Raw genomic sequence first — 21303 nt, 5'->3', positions numbered from 1 at the left:
TTGAGAAACTGTTGGGGTGACCTCGTAGTTTTCTTTCTCTTCTGCTCTCCTCGGGGAGACCTGGGTGATCCTGCCACTTGCTCAGGGGGGTGGGGAGCTGGGGAAGTGAGAGGCGAATGGACAGTTGCTTCTTGTGCTGATGAGCCGCCCTCCTTCCCTCCCTCCCTCCCTCCCTCATACTTGGCTTCTGTCATCTGAACCTCACACACATCATGATTACGTTGACAGGGAAGAATTTATTAGCCTTGTTTTTATAGATGAGGAAACTGGAACTCAGCCTGGTCAGTGGCATGCCCCAGGCACAAGGCTGGTATGGGTACAACCAGCTCCTGCCTTCCCAGAACTCTTTGCTTTGAACTTGATGGTCTGGGGGACTGGTAAGAGAGAATGGGTTTTTGCAGATCTATCAACATAACACCACCACTGTCATAAAATGGTGCAGCTCAAGCAGCAGGCCAGGTGACTCCCTTGCTTTTGTTAGGAAACCCATTTCCAGAGCCAAGGTCTCTTTGAACCAGAACTTCCAACCGGCCCATTCAGTGTTTGACCCCTTGAAAATATAGATTCAGCTGATTGTCAGCCAACAGCGGAGTTCTCTCTGAGCTTTGGGGCTCAAGCACAAATAAACCCAACTTGCCAGGGAACCAGAGCAGGTCCATCCCCCTCTCCAAGTCTCCTTTTGTAAAAGGGAGCAAATGACCTTTGCTTCTTGGGGGATGTTGGAAAGGAATGTAGAGGGTGCTGTCATGATGGGTCTCTTGTCCAGACATCAGGGGGCAGCTACCCTAGTGTTTTGGAGCAGGGGGATGCATGGAGGTGCCATGCAGAGCGGACCAGGCAGTTGTGACTCTCCTGCCCCGTAGCTGTGCTCTGTGTCTTCCTGTATAAAACAAGGAGGTGGGTCGACGTGGCAGTTGCAATGCTTTCTTTGAAGAATGTGGTGAGAGTCTGTGTGGATTTCGGTGTCTAGTTCCCCTCCTGTGTCCTCCACATCAGTAGAAGAGGGATGGTCCCCACTGTGATGCCATCCTCTGGGCCAGGTTCTTGTTATCGGCCCAAAGCATCTGTTGATCTGCACCACAGAGTTTTCACAACTGGAGTAACTTCTTTCCATGGAGGTCTTTCTTAACCTTTGAGGGAGGGCGGGAGATAACTGTCTTTAGATAGCTGGAGGGCTGTCATGTGCCCTGGGCAGATAGATATCAGGAGGAGATTATGGGCTTGATGTGTAAGACATAGGCCTCATGGATGAGAACTGTGTTTTTATCACTTAGCTGTACCCAAGGGGGAAGTGGGCTGCCTGGACTGGTGGTGACTCCCTCGAAGGCCGGGGTGTAGGGATGCTGAAGGTTGATGGAATTTGTACCTCTGTGGAGGCCTCCATCTACCCGTAGAATCCATGGTTCTAGAAAAGGCTTCATTACTTGACATCCTGTCTAAGGGCTGTAAAAACGTAGAGCCCTGGAGTCAAGAAGGATTTAAGGCCCAGATATGTGTGATAAGGTGGGTCATCATACAGTTTCCCTTGGGGCACGATGCAGTGACCATTGATCACCCTGGGAGAAGGGCCAAGATAAGGTGAGTTTCCTGCTGGGAGCCTTGTCCATATTGAAGGGCAAACCTGGCTGAGGGCATGGTCACAAGACCTAACTCACCTTATCTCTTGCCCTGCTCTTCCTGGTCCGTTCTCCCTATGTATGACGTGGGGCCAGTTTGCCTATACTGGGCCTCTTTCAGCAGAAGGTTCTTGCTGAGTTCCCACCAGCTAAACTTTGGATCCACAGAATTCAGACAAGTTCAGGCATTTCCTGGTCCAAGGTCCTTTTGATTGGCCTCCTTTTAATTCAGTAAGCATTTGGGTGGAGGGGGGATGGGGGACACCTACTATGCCTTAGGCCTTGTGATAGATGCTGAGGTGTAGTGGTGGTACACAGAAGTTCTAGGCCTCCAGGAAGTTCATGGTCAGTCGGAGAAACACACTGTGATACTGTCCTTAAGAGAGAGGCAACCACAGGAAGACCTTATCGACTGACTTTGTGGTGATGGGTTGGGTGAAGTAATACTAGAGTTCAGCTACCTCCTCACGTGCTTAGATCGAGGTCTGATCCCTTCAGGAACATGTAGTCTCCCCTACGAAGAAAGGCAAGGGGTTTGAACTTTCTCAACAACCCTCTCAGCCCTTGTCTCAAGTGAATTCCACCAAACATGTGGGACACAAGGGGGTGGCACCCACCAGCAGCAGGGGTTTTTGATCCCCAATGGCAGTGAATTTGGTCCGTGGTACTATGTGCCAAAGAGCCCTGGTGCTGCCCAGTCAATATGTGGGCTGTTAACCACGAGTTTGAAAGTTCCAACCCACCAGCCACTGTGCAAGAGACCGATGAGGCTGTCTGCTCATGTAAAGTTTTGTAAACCCTGTAAACCCTGTATAGGTTAGCTATGAGTCAAGGTCAACTTGCTTTGGGTCTTTGGCTATTATGTGCGAGGTGTTTTGGAGTAAAACTAAATCTTAATAGGGAAACTTGCCCCTTTGTTGAGCTTGCACCCTTTTGTCGGTGATAAGATGTCTCATGGATCAGTGAATCCTTCCTTGTCTCCCCGCTGTACTGGGAGGATTCATTCCCTGGCAGAGCTGTTGTGCTGTGAACAGACAAAGCAGTGCAGAAACCAGAGTGATGGGGATTGAGAAGGGATTACAGACCCATCAGCCCAGGTCAGAAGAGAAAATTCCTGGATGAGAGAAGGGGATTAATTTTATTTTTATTCTTGTGAGTGTGGGGGAGACTGGGGCACCAGCAGGTGTTAAAGGAGAGAGGTTTACTTGTGCCACTCACGTCATTCTCTGCCCTTCAGTGTTCCTTTTCCTACTTTGTCCAAATTCCTACTCATCTTCCAAAACTCATCTTTTCTACGTGAGAGTCCCTTCCTGCAGCCTAGAGTGTTCTCCTCATCGCAGCAGCCCTCAGGGGCCATGTCTTGGTGGGCAAGGAAATGCTTTTCTTTTATTAAGCCAGTAGGAGCCCTGTTGGCATAGGGGTTACCCGCTGGGCTGCTACCTATGAAGTCAGTAGTTCGAAGCCACCACCCACTCTTTGGGAGAAAGATGAGGCTTTCTATTCCCTTAAAACGATACAGTCTCAGAAACCCACAGGGACAGTTCTACCCTGTTATAGAGGGTTACTATGTGTTGAAATAGATTTTATGGCAGTGAGTTTGGTTTATTAAACCAGTAGAATTTTTAAAAAACAATTTATCAGGGGCTCATACAACTCTTATCACAGTCCATACATATACATACATCAATTGTATAAAGCACATCTGTACATTCTTTCCCCTAATCGTTTTCTTTTTTTTTCTCCTCTTTTCTTTTTTTACATTTTATTAGGACTCATACAACTCTTATCACAATCCATACATATACATACATCAATTGTATAAAGCACATCTGCACATTCCCTGCCCCAATCATTCTCAAAGCATTTGCTCTCCACTTAAGCCCTTTGCATCAGGTCCTCTTTTTATCCCCCTCCCTCCCTGCTCCCCCCTCCCTTATGTGCCCTTGGTACTTTATACATCGTTATTTTGTCATATCCCAGTAGAATTTTTTGTTTTATTTTTGTGAAGTGGGTTTCTGACGTGTGTGTGTGTGTGTTTAATGAGTTAGACCATGTTTCCTGTGTCATCTTTAAGATCCATGGTTTCCCCCTTACTGTCAACAGAAATTGCAATGTTCATTTCTTGGGCAGCTTAGTGCTTAGTGCCTTGCATACCTTGTCTTTAATCCTCTCTTGCATACCTTGTCTTTAATCCTCTATTATTTTGCTCATTGACAAGTGAGGATATGGAAGTTTTGAGTTGGCTGAGATCCAATTGAACATGTCTGTCTGGCTTCCAGAGAAGCTCTGGTGGTGCTGCCCAGTCACAAGGTCAGCAGTTCAAACCACTGAGCTGCACCACAGGAGAACGGATGAGCTGTCTTCTCTGTGTAAGATGAGCCTCTCTGTAGGGCCGCTACGAGTTAGAATTGACCTGACGGCGGCGGGTTTGGTGTGCCTTGGTCTGGCATGGATATAAGCATTTGGATATAGAACTGACTCGAAGTGATGGACCCACGTTTGTAAGATGTGATTGACCTGGAATGAAACTGAAATGGTAAAAAACAAACAAACAACCCAACAACAACCAGGAAGGGAACATCTGAGAAACTTAAACCTCCTCTTAGAAAACAAGAGCAGTGTGTTACATAGCAACTGCATCTCTTGCTCGGTACTCAGAAACAGCGGTGCTCTGCTCTGAGACAGCAGCCAGCCACGCTGCTTTGAACAGTGTGTGGCTTTCAGCAGCCTTGCCAACAATCCAGTCTCGTGCATCGGGCTCCTAAAAGGCTCACTGCACCCTCTTCCGAGAGTCTCCCATTGCAGGGCTTCCACCCGGGAGTAGTTTTTCCTGTTCTGGTTATCATTAAAAATTCCAGCTGTTCTGATCTTGTTCTGTTGACCATGCCAGTTCAAATGGGTGTAGAGTCCTGCTTTACAGCACCCTCCACTAGACTTGGTTATCTGCTCGGTTGTATTGCACGGCCTTTGATGCAGGGGCTGAGAGGCTGCTTCTCTCAGGCAGGGATCCGCAAATTGCAGCAGCTCTTGAGTCCTGTGAGGCCCTTACAGTGTGTACATGTGTGACTCTTAAGTAAAATTGAAAATGAAAATAAACCTGTCATAGTTTCCTTTATAAAATTTCCAAAGGGTATTTACTCGGGTCATGGTAATTTCATTTGTTTGTAAATATATAAATATATTTGTAATATTGAATTGAATAATTAGATAATATTCTCTTGAATCATTTTTTAAATTGCGGTGAGGCACAGAATTGGCTCCTCCTTCTCAAAAGTTTGCCGACCCCTGCCCTAGCACTCTGCATGCTAAGTGGCAATTAAATGTTTGTCTGGTAGATGATCAGCTCTTAAGCAAATCCATCACTGCTGAGCAGATGATTCTGACTCCTAGGGATGCTTCGGACAGAGTCCAAGTGCCCCACAGAGCCTCCGAGGTCGCCCTCTCTTATGGGGGCCGATGGCCTCCTCACTCTTCCTCAGCTCTGGTGGGTTTGAACATTTTAGTTAGCAGCTGAGCCCTTGACCACTGAGCTACATTTGCTTCCATATTAAAAACACATCCCACATTCATCCGGATGGCCTGCTCTTCCTACTCCCTCCTGCTGTGAGCTGGTGAACATTGACCCACCCGGGCAGCTCACAGACTGGCTGATGAAACCGGAGACCACTCCATTCATGCACCCAGACTCCTACCCCAAACCAACCAACAAAACACTGCCAAACTCCCTGCCACTGAATAGCAACTGTGTACAGGGGTTCTGAGACTGTGAATCTTTATGGGGGCTGACAGTCTCATCTTTCTCCTGAGAAGTGGCTGCTGGCTTTGAACCACTTATCTGTACAATGCATAACCACAGTGCTGCCACCAGGGCTCCTTCTAAGGCCTACCTACCTCTTTCTCCCTCCCTCTCCCCCTGCCACTGCATCTACTGACGTTGAATCCATTCCAATCCCTAGCAAACCTATAGGACAGACTCTTTATGGGAGTAGAAGGCCTTGTCTTTCTCCTGAGGAGCAGCTGGTGGTTTCGAACTGCTGACCTTTGGATGAGCATCCCAAGGTGTAACTATGCCACCAGGGCTCCTAGTTATTGCTAAACTCTCAGGTCTGGATGTCAAGGGTCACCCTGGACCAGAAAGGTGATGAAGGAGAAGCTGTGATACTACAGTGAAAATGTAACTACTCTTTCTTCCCCTGGTAAAATGCTTCTTTTCCCTTGAGACTCATTTGCAGTGTTAGTACCCTGAGACGCATCTGTGTCCCAGGCTGAAAGCATTGACTATACCTGTCCTGGCTCCCATCAAACTCTGTATTCTTATTGGTCTATACAGGCTGCCAAGTGGTGATGTAATTTCAGAAACTGCTGGCCTTACCAGGTCCTGTGCACACCAAGAGCCCTGTCATGCGCTCCTAGTTCTCCCTGTATCTTCGCTGCCCAGCCCACAGCCTGGACGCTGTAAGCCAAACCTCCCAGTGGGTGCCTGGACATAGTCTACAAATGTCCTCTGGTCCCCTGGGGGCCTTATCTTTAGAGACCTTTGTGTCCTGCCCTTCTTTAACTTCCCCTCCCCATCGCTGTCTCTGAATCATCCCAGAAAGCGTCAGGTCAGCCTGTTTTCTGGCTTGATGCCATTTCCATGGCAATGTTCCCAGGTCTGTGTGTGGAGCTGTGGGTGAAGTTCAATCCCCCACCTGGAGAGATCACCGGAGCGTTAACTGCCTGGTTGTGTTTAGCTGTCTGGGTCCAGGCAGCTTGATATGGGATCTGGTTTTCCATGTCTTTTAAGAAACACACTTTCACTTCGGCTGTAGTTTTAAGTTTAGAGACACTTGCAGAGATAGTACAGAAACATCAAAGCTTGCTGCCATCAAGTCAATTCTGACCCACAGCGACCCTAAAGGGCCGGGCAGAACCGCTCCTGTGGGTGCTAAGACTTGTAACTCTAAATGGGAGTAGAAAGCCTCATCCTTCTGCAGCGAAGCAGCTGGTGGTTTCTAACTGTGGACCTCAGTCAGCAGCGCAGTGAGTAACACTACCACCTCCTGAGCAACTTGAGGAAGTATGGAGATTCCCCCATACACTAGCAGTTTCCAGGTGACGAAGGGTTTCCATCCCCATGTCTGTCTTTAATCTGCCTTTTTTACATACATGGGAACGGTTAGGAGCAGTGTGGTGTCTAATGTCAACGAGTGAAATGCTTGTGGAAGTACCTTAGTCAATGAGTGAGGTGCCCTTGAGCTGGTTCTGACTCTACGCACCTTATGTACAACAGCGCCTGGTCCTGCGCCGTCCTCATGCTTGTTCTCATTTGAGACCACTGTTGCAGCCGTGGTGTCAATCCATCTCCTCAAGGGTCTTCTGTGGGAAACAGAAAGGTTTCTCCCAAGTTGTCTCCCCAAATATATGCCAAACTGAGCTGCTTGCTACGCATGGTAAATGACTATACTTGGAGGTTGGAGGTGGACGAAAGTAGGTCCGAGGTTATTCTCCTTAAGGGTATCTAGACCAGTCAGACTGTATAGACTGTCCCACTCCAAGTTGGGTCCACTCCCTTCTGATAAGCATAGTAGTAGATTGTTTCCTTGAAGGAGAGCCCAGGGAGGTCAAAGCCACTGAAGGGTGACCAAGGTTAGGCCGCCCTCATGAATGTAGGGTCCGCCTATCTTGTCACATGTATACTCCTAGTGCCTCCCCTTCCTATCATGTGTACACCCTTAGCTCATCCCCTTTCTGTTATGCTTATGCCTATTGCATATCCCCCTCCTATTGCTCATATTGCCTATCGTACAACCCCTTCCTGTCACGTATGTCTTTACCTATAATTAGGAGGCATGCACACCCCCAAAGATATATAAGCCTTGGTTAGCAATAAGTCGCTCTCTCTCTCTCCTGCCTTGTGCCACCAAGAGGAGCTGAGGTGAGCATGCTACTATGAAATGTGTCAGAGTTCTTTATTTTACTCTCTCTCCTATCACTTACTCTCTATTATTTTATTATAATCTTTATATATCTCAACCATACCATTGCACTTACTGAACCCGTGATTAGTTGTGGGGGCACACTGGCTACCCCCACAGTCTTCCTTTTTTTCCTCACTGTCCTTCTGCTTTACCAAGAAGGATGTCCTTCTCCAGGGACTGGTCTCCTGACAGCCTATCCCAAAGTGGAAGGCAAAATCTGGCCACCCTTGCCTCTGAGGAGCATTCTGGCTGTACTTCTTCCAAGGCAGGATGCTACCTTTTGATGCATACAGATCATTCAAGAAGCACTTCCAGGTAGAGTAAAACATCTCCAACATAATCATGCAGCAATAGCCATGTTCTGATGTGCGCAGCAAATTAGTGCCCCTTTGATATTATGAACCATTGAAAAACCAAACAACCAACCCCACTGCCATGGAGTCTCTTCCAACTTGTAGCCAGCTGCTACGCCACACAAGGTTCCCGAGATGGTACATCTTTACAGGAACAGGCAACACACATCTTTCTCCTGCAGAGGGACTGGTTTGAACCGTTGACTTTGTGGTTAGCATCTGAATGCTCAGCCCACAGTGTCACCAAGGCTCCTCATGAACCACTGACTATGCTTTGAATTTATAACTGCCGGTTGTACTTTAAGTCTGGCATTGAGAATGACGGGACTGCCTCCTCCTGGTTCCCTCCATTAAAATCTCACATTACGATGAATCACTTGTTAAAATGACACAACCCACATCAGTACAGTAGTGTTAACTCAGCACCAGCCTTCATTTGGGTTTTTCCACCAATATCCTCATCCTGTTCTAGGATCCCATGCAGGACAGCACCCTGCCTGGAGCTGGCCTGTCTCCTGCCGCTCTGGTCTGTGGCAATTTCCTGGTTCTACAGGAGTTGTCAGTAACAGCGCTGTAGCAGGAGGAGAGGGCCCTGTGGCTTGAATTGGGAAGCTATAGCTCGGAGTGGGGACTGGGGGAATCCCTTAAACAGCACCTGTCTTAATTTCCTAGTGCTGTATAACAGACATTGATTCTCTCCATTTTGGGAGGCTTGAAGTCCAAAATCTGGGTGCCAGGCTAGAGGAAGGATTTCTCTTTCGGGTGGCTCTCGGGGAAGGCGCTTGCCTCCTTTCAGAATCTGTGGGTCTATTGTGCCCTACAGATAGATCTCCATGTCTCTTGGCTTTAGTATTCTCCTGGGTTTTCGACCTAGGTTCCCAAACCTGACTGATCCTAGAAATCACCCTGGGCATCTGGTGAAGCCACAGGTCCCGGGGATCCTAATTCATGCAGCAGCAAGTGGGGCCCAGGGATTTGTAGTTTCTCCAGATCCCCAGGTGATTCCAATGATCAGCCAGGTGTGTGAACCTAGGACGTAGGAAGCTCTTGGTGCTGGGACCCCATGTCAATAGGATGCACTCTGTTCCCAGCCCTTCTTTCTCGGTGGTAATCAAAGAGCTCTCTTCTCCTTTTGCCACGTGTAAGATAAAAGGCCCAGCTGATAACTGGGATAAGAGAGCGACTTGCATCATAGCCTTAAAAGAGTGTCCACTGAAGGTCAGGATTTATGACACATATGACAAAATGGAGGATAATTACATCAGAGGACAACCATAGGATACGGAGAAGCATGGCCCAGCCAAGTTGACACACATGCAATATTTGGGGTTAGAATTCAGTACATGACAGCACCCACATGTGACGGGAAGCAACGCTCCCACAGCCCCACAGCCCGCTGCCAGTAGCCCGAGGGCTCTGGGACTGGTTACTCGGTATTTTTAGGCTTTTGTTTTCTCAGCTGTGAAATGTGGACTCCTTGCAAGGTTATGGGGATTAAATGCCTTCCCAAGTCGGAGGCTTGAGTCTTTGAAGAAACCTCAGCATGGGTTGAGTGTACATGAGAGCCTCTTGCCATTGCTTCCGACTCACAGTGACCACAGAGAGCAGAGCTGCCCCGTCGCGTTGCCAAGGTTGCTCATCTGTACAGAACGAGACGGCCACATCTCTCTTCTGCAGAGAGGCTGGCAGGTTCAAACCGGTGGCTAGTCCTTGAGTGTGGAGTGGATTGTGTATTGTTGAAAGAAAGAAATAAAACCCGACACATACTAGAGGTCAAAGTTTTTGCTGGGCAGTTAAAAACTCACAATCAAGGAGCAGCCCTCCAAGAGATGAGCACGTTACGTTGTACATCATGGTGACCCCTTTATGCATGGGACAAGCTGGCAGGGGATTTCCCCAAAGGGTAATTAAACACTATTGGTTATCATCCACCTAATCAGGAGGAGACAACTTGGATCGACTGAGGACATTGGCTTGTCTGTATTCTGTAGGTTAATCACGGAAACATCATCCACAACTGGTTTTATTACAAGAAACCCTGCTGATGTAGTGGACTACCCATTGGAAACCACTGGCCGCTCTGTGGGGGAAAGACCAGGCTTTCTACCCCCCCCCCCCCCGACAGAGTTACAGATTTGGAAACTCACAGGGGCATTTCTACCTTGTCCTATCTTGTCACTGTGAGTCTAGTCATTATGACATGATGGCAGTGAGGCTTTTGTGTTTTGAGTCTTTATTACAAGTGTCTAGTTTCTGAGAAGGATGATGTTTACACCTGTGTCTGGGGGGGAGGGGGCATTTTCTTGAACACTGTGATAGCTATTAATGAAGGACATGTTCTGGAAGGGCCCTAAGGGGGAGGGGTTTAATAAGACTGAGATTCCAGGAAGAAGTAGGAAGCGGGCTGGGGTGGAGTAAGGATGGGGACATTGTCAGTTCCTCCTTTCTGTCTCCTTGAGAACTGAATGTTGTGGTTGCGCTGAGGGGCAGCCAGGAGGACAGGAAGTCAGAGAGTGAAACAGGCAGGACCTAAAGGGGCACTGAGTGCTGTAGGACAGCGGTTCTCAACCTTCCTAAGGCTGCTACCCTTTCATACAGTTCATCATGTTGTGGTGACCCCCCAACCATAAAATGATCTTAATTGCTACTTCATCACTTAATTTTGCTACTGTTATGAATTGGGCGACCCTTATGAAAGGGTCATTTGACCCCCCAAAGGAGTCGCGACCCACAGGTTGAGAACCTCTGCTTTAGGAGGAAGCAGAGGTATTTCGATTGTCCCATCTGCTCTGGGAGGAGGCAGAAAGCAAAGAAAGGCCCTGTTCTCTGCCTGTGAGTGGTCATACTGGGGCTGCCCTTTGCGTGAATCCATTCCAGCTTCAAAAGTTAACCCAAGGAGTCCGCTCTGCAAATCCTCTAGTTGCCTTTCCCTTTTCTCAGACTCTACTCTGGGTGTCTGTGCGGTTGGCAGCGCCCCTTTTTCTGGCTGTCCGGTTCCTTGTGTGAGGGGCTGCCTGTCAGTCTTTATCCTGGGGGGTCATCATCATCAGTCTTCCCGTCTGCTCCCGAGACGCCGGGCAGGATCCTGGAGAGCAGGAGGCGCTAAGTTGGGTTCGGTTGTCTTCAGTCCTGCTGTTATTGCTGGCAAATAGAGGGCGGCTTCCCAGTTCCTCTGGGTGGGACCCTGTGAGGAAAAACATCCTGGGTGTCATTGGTCATGAGACCTTGAGAGCTTGCCTTGAGGTTGCAGAGTAACGAACTTTAGATTGAGCCAAGCTGGGTCCTGGCCGTGCGCCTTCTTGTTTTGTTTTGTTTTCTACGCACCATCTTGGCTCTGTCTTAGTGGCTGGATGACTTGACCTATAACTCAGGGCCCCCATCAGCAGAGATAAGGTCTCCCAAGAAGACTTCACCTCTGTCTTCTGCAGGTCAACTTCCACCTCACAACTTCCTCTCACTATTCCTTCTCTGGCTCTGGGAATGACTTTTGTGAGCAGGTTGCTTGGTGAGGGGGTGGGCTGCCCTGAGGTGCTGGGCTTCAAGCAGACCTACATATGAAGGGTTGGTTGCTCCGAGTTGGAAGTGACTCTTTGGCAGTGAGTGAGCCAATGAGATTTCCACAAAGAGCGCTGGCGGCAGTTAGAAGTGAAGTTATGCTTTGGGCTGCTAACCATAAGGCCAGCAGTTCAAAAGTACCAGCTGATCCTGGTGTGGAAGATGAGGCTTTCTACTGCTGTAACGATGTCTAGTCTTGGAAACTCCCAGGGGCAGTTCAACTCTGTCCTAAAGGTTTGGATAAAGAATTCTCATGGCACCTAGAGGCTGGAGGTTCAGAATGTCTCAGTGAACATAAGAGAGTGATCTGCTAGGCATTAAAGCAAATATTTTAGTAGCAGAATCATTTAATTATGTGGGGACACTGCAGACATCCGATATCCATACAACATGCACAAGGCTCTGGGTTGCAGGACAGGGTGGGTTTCTAAATAAAGGATGTGCCCTCACCCGGCACTTTCCAGAAAGGTTTGTTAACCTTCAAGCCTAACCTTTACCCACCAGATCGTTTGGTGAATCCTGAGAAGGGTAACTTTGTCCCAGGATAAGAGCTCATTGGCATGAGTGAGTGGGTGGTTATCTCTGCAGAGTTGTTTAACAAAGCATTTTGTCGGGTTGATTTTCTGTTACAATTTTACCCTGTCCTCTTATAGGGACATCCCAGTCTCGACCTTTGTTACAAACTTACAGAGGGCTGGCTAGAATCACAATGGAAAATCCCAGGGAATAAAGAGTGGGAGTCAGGATGTGAGCTAACACTGGATACATTCTTATCTGCGCTACATAGTTATTCACAGGCGCTGCCTTCCTTTATTAGTATCAGTTCCTCTCTTGCCCTCTCACTGACCAAGGTGTCTTCTCTGGGGGCAGCTGTACAAACATGGTAGCTGGTCCCAAGGTTCTCCAAGTTAGAAATCTTGAACCTTGTCTTTCTGCTCGCTCTTCAAGCAATAAAATGTTGGCAGACTAAATGGTTGCTTTAGAAAAGCAGAAATGAAAACCTAACATTCAGATGGGAATTGAACACTTTTAAAAAATCAGTTTATTTTGAACAGTTTCACTGACACACAATTTGCATAGAATACGCTTCAGTAGTTCAGGCACATTCAGAACAGTTGGGCAACCGTCTGCACACGCAGTCCCAGGACAGGGCTTCTTCCTCATGCTCTTTTGTAGCTCCTCATTTTCTGCCGGCCTCCCTCGCCCTGCCTATTCATCCAGGTGGTGAATATGTACCATATAGAAAGCATACCAAATCAAGACAGGATGCAAACGGCCTGGCCACCATGGCACCATGCAACAAAGAAAACAGCTCCATAGGCAACGAAGCAGAAACGATGAAAGAGTGGAGCAATTAGACATCAGGTCAAGAGGAAGATGACAAGGGGTCCCTTTTTGACCTCACTGCAATGCAATGACTCCGCAGCGCACTCTGATAATAAGGCTTTTCCCATCTCTGGTCCATGGTCAGAGGGGATTCCCCAGAGCAGCGGTTCTCAACCCGTGAGTCGTGACTCCTTTGGGGGGGGGGGTTTCAAATGACCCTTTTGCAGGGGTTGCCCGTTTCATAATAGTAGCAAAATGACAGTGATGAAGTAGCAATGAAATTAATGCTATGGTTGGGGGGGGGGGGTCACCACCACATGAGGAACCGTATGAAAGGGTCGTGGCATTAGGAAGATTGAGAACCACTGCCCAAAGGCTTCCAAAGGGAGTTTTGGATATCAGTAAGACGTCTCCTAACTCAGCTTTGGCCAGGCCTTTGGTTTTTAGGAGGCTTATGAGTTGCCCACGAACCCCATTTGTAAAGGTTCCCAACTAGGAGCCCTCAAGAGCGGCTCTGATGACACAGAGCAGTGCTGTTCTTGTTAGGTGCAGTCTGCTGAACGCCGACTCGGTGACCCTGTGTACAACGGAACACAACCTGCTCGTTCCTGCACCAGCCTTACACTTGGGCTTAGGTCTGAGGCCATTGTTCTAGGCACTGTGCCCATCCATTGCGAGAGCCATCCTCTTTCGCACTGGCCCTCTACTTTCCCAAGCATGATGGCCTTCTCCAGAGACGGGCTTTCCCAATGACGTGTCTAAATTATGTGAGGTGAAGTCTTGCCGTCCTTGCCTCTGGCTGTACTGCTTCCAAGACAGGTCTGTTTGTTCTTTTATCAGCCCAGGGTACTTTTAACGTTCTTCATCAGCGCATGTGTCCAAACATCGATTCTTCGTTGGTCTTTCTTATTTGATGTCCAACGTTGACAATGTCATGGTTAGGGCAAACCACTGGGGTTCCATTTCCTGGTCAGCACAGCACTTCCAGCTGTTGGTTGGAGGCCTGCGTGTTGCTCTGAGGCTGAATGGATCTCCGTGGTGCTTCTAGATGGAAGCAGAGCTGGAAAAAGGTGGCAGGCATTGGAAACACCAAAGTGGATTCTATGACAACTGTGTGTGTGTGTGCACACACGTGTGCTTCCAAGTCAGAGTAGGAAGGATATCTTCAAAAAGTGTAGAATTTAAGAGTAGGGGCTCCAGGATTATGTCCATGCTGGATTTATGTCCCAGCAATGACTTAATTTTAATGAAATTAAGTTACTGTTGGTTCCTCTGTGATGGGGTGAGTCACACATCACCCTCTTAGACTTGATGTGAATATATATATATATGAATGTGTGCGGGCTAGTAACAACTCTCTGTCTCTCTTTCTTGCATTTTTATCATGATTGTTGTGGTAGGTTGCATAATCACCAAGGCCCGCCTGCTCTCTTGGCCAGTTGTCCACCCACTTGCTCACTGGCCCTGGGTGGCTCTGATAATGAGTGTATTCTGAGCTTCATCTTTCAGACAGGGCTGATCTCTCCTCATGGAGTGGCTCACAGAAAACATCTTGAAAGCACAGTGTGCAGTCACCCCAAGGTGTCCCTTCTCGTCCTTTCCTCTGGGTTAATCCGAAGGAAGGGGGTGGGGAACCTGCAGTTCCAGAAAGGGGAAGGGCTCCCCAAGGAAGAGTTTCACTGGCAGAGAAAGCAGCATGGGTGGCAGAGAAGGGACTCTTGAAATGGGGAAGAGTGCACGGAGTGCCCGTGGGGAGCTGACTCTGGCTCCCGAAGTCCAGTAGGAGGGACTGGAAAAACCAGATGTTGGGCAGTGTGTGTACAGAGCCCTCAAAGTGTTTGGCTTGGGAGTCCACAGACCCTCAGCCCCAGTGGGTGGGGAGTGGGCAGGATGTGGGCAGCAAGGAAGAGAAAAAGCAGATCATGCTTCTTGGTGGAAAAACCAGGGTTTGACCACGCAAGCCTGCGAACAGAGAGGTGCTTGGATGTGGGTGCCAGCACGAGGGCGAGTGCTGGCCAGCGGTAGCCAGGAGGGCTGCTGTCGCTGGAAGGCAGCCAGCTCTCAATCCTTTAATACCCTGCGGAGGGAAGTCAGGGACCAGATGTCCCTCTGGAGGCCATCCTGGGGCTGTTCCCCTCTGTGTTACCCCACCTTCCCGGAACACGTGGACTTTCTGTCTTGTCCCCAGGCCCTCTGTGTCCTTGGGGTCTGGCTGGGAGTCAGGGAGCTGGGGAATGAAGCCCTGCTTCCTTGGGGTGGCGTTTTCTTTCCCCTCCCTGTCCTTCTGCCATGTGGCTTTGATTTGTCCTTGTCCTGAAGATGTAAACATGTGCAGCGTGTTTTGAGCTGGCCAGGAGAGAGGCCAAGGGCATCCCCTCATCTGCTTCACTGGCTTTTCAGAGTTCACGGTCTCTAAGCAGTGCGAGCTCTTTCTTAACATCATCTGTGGGGCTCTAGTGCATCCAGCAGATAAACGTGTGGAGCCGGGCAGTTTGCCATTGTGGTGGTGGGTGGCCAAGAGCCCCACTTGCTTGGCGCCCAACCTCCATGGGTGAGTGTTTCCTGAGATGCGTTTGAGGTATCCTAGAGCTCCACAAAGCTGCCTTGGGAAGCTAAGCTGCTTACGTTGTGAGAGAACCAACGCTATGTGTGTCCCCAGTGCCCTGGGCTCCTCTTTGCCAGCCCAGGTGCTTTCTCAGGGGGGGCTGCTGCTCCCTGGGGCCCTTGGCCACTCTGTGATAGCCTTTCTTCCCGGGGGCAGTGATGGACTAAGCAAGGGCTTAGGCTGGATGGTCTGAGCTTGGGCCCTGGCTCAGCAAGTTAGTGGAGAACCTCGGATAACTTACAACGCCCTGAACTGCACTAAGGAGGGCTAGAGCAATACTGGGGCTAATTATCACCGAGTACAAAGATGAGGCTGTCTAGTCATGTAAACAGTTACCCACAGGGCAGGCCTACCCTGACTCATAGGGTTGCCATGAGTCAGAATCAGATTCAATGGCTGTGAACTTGGTTTTGAGTTTTGAGGAGCCCTATATGGGGTGGCAAATCGCTCTGTGAATTAGACAAACTAATTAAGGAGGGTCTGCCTCCAGGCTAGTGCCAACAGTTAACCCACTCAGCCGCTAACCATAAAGGTTATAGCTCGGCCTCTACACACAAAGGTGTCAAGGAGGAAAGGCCTGGAGACTTATTTTTGGAAGAAACACCAGCAATTGAAACGCCAGCACCGGTCTACTTGGACACAGCATGGGGTCACTGTGAGTCAGAGTCAGCTGATGAGTGGCTGGTCACAGATGTCAAGTAGACTAAGAGTCATAGAGAAGGCAGGGCTGAGAGAGGTGCCGAGCACTGTGTCTGGAAGTGCTGATTAAAGATGCTTGAGGTTGAGGTCTAAGTTCCTGAAAACACTGGGCCCCCAGCCAAGGGTGTCTAAGTCAATGGCGACCCTCCCCACCCAGACCCTTGTGGACGAGGTTAGGAGGGGAGGAAGTGGGTGGCCAGGCGTGCAGTTCTCAAAGTACTTCTTTTTAATGGTCGCTGATATTGCAGCTGCTGCAATGTTGCTATTACCACATGCCTTGATTTGCAGATAAAGATGCTGAAGTTCTCTTGCTGTAATCAGTCATGTGGGCTGTGACTAACGGGCTTTGTGTGTCTTCTCTGCCCTTGGCTCCCTTGGGCCTCTTGCCATCCATGCCAGGAGATCCTGGTGCTGGAATCTGCCAGGTCTCCCTCTGGGGAAGCCCCTGGCCATAGATCCTCCGTGAACTTTCTGCTCTGATCAAAGCGCCATTGCTGTAGCCGTTGTTACTTCACATGTTTCTGAAACAGCATGTCCTGATGGGGGCAACGCCTCACGGGCAGCTAGGATCAAGAGACCTGGCTTGTGTCCCCAGCAGGGTCTGTAATTCTTGACGTGTCTTGAACCTTGGTTTCCCCATGATTCAGTGAAAGGATTTGATGATGGGCTCTGCCTATGGGTGTGCTCATTTCTAACATTCCTCTAGTTTCTTTCCCCTTCTCAAGATACTTAGACAAACAAACACAAAAGCCCAAGCAAACAGCCATACCTGTTGCCAGCTGAGGCGACGCTGACTCACGGCAATCCCGTGCGCGCTGTCAGGTTTCCGTGGCTGCAATCTCACAGTCGGTCCCCAAGTCCTCTTTGATTCCATGAGTAGATGACAGCCACCAGCCTGTCAATCCTCGGAGGTGACTTGTCAGAGAATTAAGTGGCAAAGGGACATGAACAGTTCTGAGTCTGGGGAAGATGACCTGGGAGGCTGTGACCTAACCATTCCGCACCCCTAAAACAAGACTGACTGGGGTTGCGTCAGCCCCGGTTCTCGGGGGTGGCGACCTTCCCTGGGTCAGAGTAGAGCAGAGCCGCTCTATAGGGTCGGGGGTTGTGATTCTACAGGACAAGGGCGCCAGACCTTTGTTCTGCAGCTCCTCTGGGTGGGTTTGGACTGCCAGCTTTTCGCTTAGCAGCCATGTGTGCAAACAATTGTGAAGGCTGTATCTGTTATTGTTCGGTGCTATCGAGTCCATTCTGGATCATAACAGCCTGGTGCCCAACCCAGCCCTGCGCCAGCTCAGTCATTCTTATATTTGAGCCCTTATTGCCGCCACGGTATCGATCTATCTTGCTGAGTACCTGCCTCTCGTTCACGGCCCCTCCACGTTACCAAACACGATGTCTGCTCCAGGGACTGGGCTCTCCTGATAACTCGTCCAAAGTACATGAAACGAAGTGTCACCGTCCTCAGCATTCTGGCTGCGCTTCTTCCAAGACAGACCTGTTGCTTCTTTGGTTGGTCTGTAGTACTTTTTGTTATTCTTCACCAAACCATAGTTCAAAAGCATTTCCCCCTCCCCATCTTTGGTTTTCCTTATTCTGTGTCCAACTTTTACCTGCATATGAGCTGATTGAAAATACCCTGGTTTGGGCCAAGTGACCTTAATCCCCAAAGTAACCTTTTCGACTCTTAAACGAGGTCCTGTGCTGCAGATTTACCTACTGCAATGCATCTGATCTCAAAGGTTATAGCAGTATCCTCATTTCAGCCCAGTGACTAAGCGTCTAAGCCTGGGATGCTGAAGGGCCCAGACCATCAGAGAATGTAGTGCAGCGGCTCTCAACCTTCTGAATGCCGTGAGCTTTCATACGGTTCCTCATGTGGTGGTGACCCCCCCAACCATAGCATTATTTTCATTGCTACTTCATCACTGTTATTTTGCTACTGTTATGAATCTGGGGACCCCTGTGAAAGGGTCATTCCACCCCCCAAAGGGGTCACGACCCACAGGTTGAGAACCACTGTTCTAGAGGATGAGATGCTGGGTCGCAAGCCAGCCAAAAGAATTTCCTCAGTGAAATAGAGGAAAGAGCTAGGAGGCAAAGGGCATTTATAGAGGTCTAAATATAGGCATGTGCATATATAAATGTATTTATATATGACAATGGGGAAATAGATCTATGTGTGTATATTTATAGGTTTAGTATAAGGTAGCAGATGGACATTGAGCCTCCACTCAAGTACTCTCTCAATGCAAGAACACTTTGTTCTTTTAAACTGGCATTCCATGATGCTCACCTTCCCAACACGATTGCTGAGGAAAAAGTGGGTACAAAAGCAAATGTGGTGAAGAAAGCTGATGGTGGCCGGCTATTAAAAGACAGTGTTTGGAGTTTCAAAGGTTTGAAAGTAAACAAACAGTCATGGAGCTCAGAAGCAACAAAGCCCAATGGAAGAAGCACACCAGTCTGTGTGGTCATGAGGTGTCGATGGGATCAGGTATCAGGCATCAAAGAACAAAAAATAATATCATTTTGAATGAGGGGGAGTTCGGAGTGGGGACCCAAGGTAGGCAACTGGACATCTCCTTACAGAAGGGTCACAGGGAGGTGATGAGCCAGTCAGGGTGCAGTATAGCATCAATGAATCATACAACTTTTCTCTAGTTCTATAATGCTTCCTCCCCCACCCCCTCAGTCTCCCCCAACTATCATGATCCCAATTTTACCTTACAAATCCAGCTAGACCAGAGGATGTACAGATCAGAGCTAGCAACACAGGAAATCCAGGACATATAAACCCCTCAGGACCAATAATGAGAGTAGAGATGCCAGGAGGGTAAGGGGAAGGTAGGGGAGAAAGGGGGAACCAATCACAAGGATCTACATAGAACCCCCTCCCCGGGGGACGAACAACAGAAAAATACGTGAAGGGAGAGACATCGGACAGTGTAAGACATGGAAAAAATAATATTTTATAAATTATCAAGGGTTTGTGAGGGAGGGAAGGTGGGGGAGGGAGGGCTCAAGTAGAAAGAAAATGTTTTGGGAATGATGATGGATGGCAACAAAGGTACAAATGTGCTTGACACAATGGATGGATGGATGGATTGTGATGAGTTGTACGAACCCCCAATAAAATGATTAAAAAAAGGATCCCCTCAACGGGTTGGAGAGCTGCGCCCCCCCCTCTTTCTATAGCATTTAAAACAACTGCATCTTCTGCTATCAGCTGGGACAGTGCCTCTGACTAGCTGTGGCTCAGTCATGGCCAGCAGTAACAAGTGCTGCATATCACATTTCTTGAGTGCTGGGTTTTGATTGGAGTAGGAAGCAGGCATCAGTGGCTGACTGTGCTGTTTTGAAGGTGGTGGCTGCCGTCTTTGAGTGGACACCTCTTTCTGTTTCCTGTCGTTGTTAGGTGTCATTGAGTCCCGGCCCATAGTGACCATATGCACAACAAAAGGAAACACTGGACAGCCCTGGACCACCCTTACAATTGTCCCTGTAACCGAGCCACTGTCCATCCATCTCACTGAGGGCCTTCCTCTTTTCACCGCCCCTCCACTTTACCAAGTACGAACTCCTTCTCGGGGACTGGTCTCTCCTGACAATGTGTCCAAAATATGCAAGACAGAGTCTTGCTGTCCTTGCCTCTAAGGAGAGGAGCACGCTGTTTGTCCTTAGCAGACCATGCTATTTCAATCTTCTTCGCTTCCAGGGTAGTGCAAACAGTTCAAATGTACCCATTCTTCTTCGATCTTCCTTATTCAGTGTTCAACTTTCACACGCCTGTTTCATGCCTGAGTCGAAATCTGAGCAAGAGATTGGGTTGCTATGCAACCCCTACACTGTCTTTGTTTCTGCGGGTCAAGACAGAACCCTTTGGGACTGATTGAAAGCCCCACTTCAGGGCGGGAGGCTTGGAGGGTGTGAAGGAAAGAGGCCCCTGGGGGTGTCCGCACCTCCAGAGTTCTGAGTGCGAGAAAGGCAAGTCGTAGGCTTCGGAGGCCGCCGATCCCTGTAGGTCGATAAGAAGCAGAAGTTGGGCACTGTACGCATCCCAGCTCCAGCCAGTCATCTCCCCTATGTGCTCAGAGATCGATAATGTGTAGTGCAGCCTGGATAGAGAAGTTTCTAGCAGAATGTGGAAGTACGTCCTGGAGGCGCCTCCTCTCCATGTTTGACCTTGCAGAGGAATGGGGTGAGCTTAAGAAAGCTAGGGTCCCCAGAGGTTGTTGGTAGCTGTGTGTGGGGGGTGGGAGGTGGAGGGGGACGGGGAGGAAGCGTCTACTTCCTTACAAACATTAGCTCTCTGACGGCAAGCAGCACGTAGGCCCCTTTCCCTGGCGGGAGGAAACCGGAAAACCTGGCCTGAAAACAGGAAGATCTCGGCTTCTGCTGCCAGGTTTTGGAGCTGGGGCTACATAGATGCCTGGTGGGTGGGCCACACATTTCAACAGGTCAGAAAAGGGGCTAGGAACATGGGTTCCAGGGGCCAGGTCTTCCCACCCCCACCTCCTGGCCGTGTGACTTCAGCCAAGTTATTAACTATTAACCCAATACCCTTTATGGTGTGGGTTCCTCAACTTCAGTGACTTCAGTGGACCCCTCGGGAGCTGGACCTCCAGGAGACTGCCCTCTTTCCCCAGAGCTCCCGCTTTCTGCCTTCGACAGGGTGTATTTAGTCTTAGCGCTTTCTGCGGCCCCCTTTCCTGGAAACAAGGTGAGCTTCCTTTCTCTGGCAGGTTTCCTTTCACAGGTGTGCCTGCTTCTCAAACACGTGCAACACCCACGAATCCATCCACCTCGCCTTGACCGAGCGGTCCCGAGTGCCAGCTGTGCTGACTGCAGCGTTTGCTCTCTGTTATCTCCTTTCCTCCTCCATCAACCCTGTGGGGGAGGGAGTGGTACCCTTGCACTTTATGGATGAGGAAGCCAAGACACCCCACAGTTAGTCGCTTGCCCCTGCATTTCCATTTACATGCTACACCGTGGAAGAGCTGGGCCTGAAATGAAGACCAGTGGGGCAGCAGACTCTGGGCACCTGGTAGTGTTGTTCTGGGTCTGCACGGAGATTCGGTGCGTAAGATGGCTCCTGGAAGTTCATGGATATGTGCGGTGTTGGCTATTTATCATGCCTATGATCCGTGATGAAGTTTTTATTCTCATCAGGCTCCTTTTTGGGCTCT

The 21303-nt window shown here is 49.2% G+C and overlaps 1 protein-coding gene across 1 annotated transcript in view; it reads left to right on the top strand.

The window, feature by feature from the left end:
* Positions 1 to 21303, top strand: part of STX3 (syntaxin 3) — a 52679-nt gene that overhangs the window by 1378 nt on the left and 29998 nt on the right. The gene's annotated exons all lie outside the window — the stretch shown is intronic.

This window comes from Tenrec ecaudatus, chromosome 4, assembly GCF_050624435.1.
Source record: "Tenrec ecaudatus isolate mTenEca1 chromosome 4, mTenEca1.hap1, whole genome shotgun sequence".
Lineage (NCBI taxonomy): Eukaryota > Metazoa > Chordata > Mammalia > Afrosoricida > Tenrecidae > Tenrec > Tenrec ecaudatus.
The sequence above is the reverse complement of the archived record's forward strand: the minus strand, read 5'-3'. Positions and strand labels throughout refer to the sequence as shown.